The sequence below is a fragment of the Ornithorhynchus anatinus genome, chromosome 3, assembly GCF_004115215.2.
Source record: "Ornithorhynchus anatinus isolate Pmale09 chromosome 3, mOrnAna1.pri.v4, whole genome shotgun sequence".
Taxonomy (NCBI): domain Eukaryota; kingdom Metazoa; phylum Chordata; class Mammalia; order Monotremata; family Ornithorhynchidae; genus Ornithorhynchus; species Ornithorhynchus anatinus.
In genome coordinates this window covers 107,185,387-107,188,002 of record NC_041730.1, presented here as the reverse complement: position 1 = coordinate 107,188,002, position 2,616 = coordinate 107,185,387, and the positions used below count along the sequence as shown (strand labels likewise).

Below are 2,616 nucleotides of genomic sequence, written 5' to 3'. Positions count from 1 at the left end.
TGCCAAGCTCTTATGAGATTGGAAATCAAAGAAGTTGCTGTTCTTTATACAAATGAATTTTTTCCTCATATTTTGACAAATCAATTTATCTTTAATTTTCTTTAAGGCTTGAGTCTGTTGTAATCGTCCCTGGTCATTTGCTATTGTATAGAAAAATGAGCGAGAACCCTGCTTTAAAGTGCTTATATCCTCAGGATTTCTGGTGAGGTGATTTGACGTGACAAACCTTGTCTTCTTCCTGTTCACACAGTTCTGATCACACTATCTTTAAAGGTCTTTTTAAAAGGTTTTTTTTTACTCATCTTTCTTACAGAAATTGTAATCCTATAATAAACCTCAATCATAGTCTCTCCTGGGATTCTGCTGCTTTCTGCCACACATATAGCTTGTAATGTTTCTCCTCAGAAAACCATACTGAATAGGCATCATATTTCCTTCAGAGATGCTTTCTTGAAGTCTAATACCCCTGTGGTCAGGTGGTCTCTTTGTCCCCCTTTCTGAATCAGTTGGATTCCAAGTCTTGGTGACTAGTTTCAGCCTTGCTTGATTTTCTCTACCATGAAGCAACTGCTGAGTTATTTGAATTCTCTACTTTGAGAATTTAAAATACTTCTAGCACAGGTGATTACAGTTGATTGTCATGAAATAAAACAAGTCACAATATACAACTTATACAGATTAATTGTATCAATCTGTGCTCAAAATCCTGTTTTTTGTTTTCCTCAGTTGAAGTTTCTATTTTACCATAAATTATCTATGTATGCACATCAATCCTGCCAGTGCAAGCAGAACCTCTCAATTTGATGCAGCCTGGTACTTGAAAGAAAATGTTATTTCACTAGCTATCAAGCTCCTTGAGGACAATGATCATATCTACCAATCTATTATATTGTTTTTTGCCCAAACTCTTAGTACAGTGCTCTGCACACAGTTAAGTGTTCAATAAATACCATTTATTGATTGAAATTATCTACCAGCTGACATGCTTGCCTACTCCTTCAATCCTTCAATTCTTCCCATTAATGAAAAGAGGAATAAAACCCTCTTTCAAGGAAACACAGTGTTGTGATCTCGACCTCTTCAGGTGCAATGAGACTGGGCTTTTAGAACACCTTCTCCAACATTACTAAAACACTTTACCTAATAACAAATTCAGGACTTGGACTTTTAAACTTTGAAATTTTCAGTCTGAGTGGACTTCTCAGCTTCTTAAACATACAGTTTTGTCAAGGACAGAGTGCTGAATCAATCTTGCCAATTCTCTACCAAGATGTCTTCGCCATTCTGATTTTTTCCAATGAGACTAAGCTGCTTCTTACCCTAATGGTTCACTGGAGCAGCTCTAAGGGTATCTTCCCCTGTAGAACAATTCAGGGATGATTAACTCCAGGGTTTCCCATTGCTGAAAATGATCTTTACAAAAAAAGTACCTTCACATCAAACAAATGCCTTATTATTGGCTTTTAAGGCACTCAATCAGCTGTCCCTCTACTACCTTACCTCACTAGTCTCCCTACAATGTAGCTTACATACTTGACTCATTTAGCACCAGCCTACACTCTGGAATTTGATCTCATCATACCTCACTACTGACCCCTTTCCCACTGGTTTTGAACTCCTTCCCCATTCATATCTATCAGCCCACCACTGCCCATCTTCAAAGCCACCCTAAAATCACATCTCCAAGACTCCGTCACTGACAGGCCTCATTTCTCCTATCTCACTCCCTTCTCCCCTCTCAGGATTGCACCTGGAGAATTTCCAGTACTCTACCAGTTTTGACAAAGAGAGGAAGAGTCAAGCAGAGGCATACCCATTCCATTCCTAGCTTGGACAGTGGTTAGCAAGTGGAAGACAATCTGCTATATGTCAAAACTCACCCGTGCTGGGCAGCAGCAGCATGGGAGAGAGTCGAGAGTGGAAACTCAAGTTTACTGCGCAGAAGGAGGCAATGGTAAACCACTACTGTATTTTTACAAGAAAACTCTATGGATACATCACTGAAGTGATTGCAGATGGAGATGGGGCATTCTGGGAGAGATATGTCCATGGTGTCGCTATGGGTGAGTGATGACTCAACAGCATAAGACAAGACACTCCTTTCTGCATCACCTATGCGCTTGGATCTGTATTCTTTAGGCACTCTGGAGGTAACCTAGCCCCACAGCACTTACATACCTATCTTTACACTCAATTTTCCATATCTGTAAGTTATTTTAATATCTGTCTCCCCTATACTTTAAGCTCCTAGTGGGCAGAAATTGTCTACCAACTTTACTGCACTGTCAACTCCCAAGTCCTTAATACAGTGCTCTACACACAATAAGTGCTCAATAAATACTGATGATTGATTAAATACTACTGACTGACAAACTTCATGGGCAGATGAAAAATGGAAAAAAGAACAGTTTTGATTGGGGGAATGATGGCTAAGGGCTGGAAGTGTTCACATGGGAGCAGACAGACTTGTAGAAAACTGTTTCTAAAAGGCACTCTTGGCAGTTGGTAGCACTGAAGTCCAGACGCTGACCTATTCCAGGACTCCTTCTGCCCGCCCCCCCCTCCCCCCCCGTGTCAGCTGCTGAGTATTTAAACATCCAAACACTTTCATCAACA

At 40.3% G+C, this 2,616-nt stretch overlaps 1 non-coding gene across 1 annotated transcript; it reads left to right on the top strand.

Annotated features, from left to right (window-relative positions):
* The first annotated feature begins 1,732 nt into the window (after positions 1-1,732).
* On the top strand, positions 1,733-1,870 carry LOC114810654. Its single transcript, XR_003758349.1, has one exon. It is a non-coding gene; the product is annotated as a small nucleolar RNA SNORA7 (small nucleolar RNA).
* Positions 1,871-2,616: the final 746 nt, after the last annotated feature.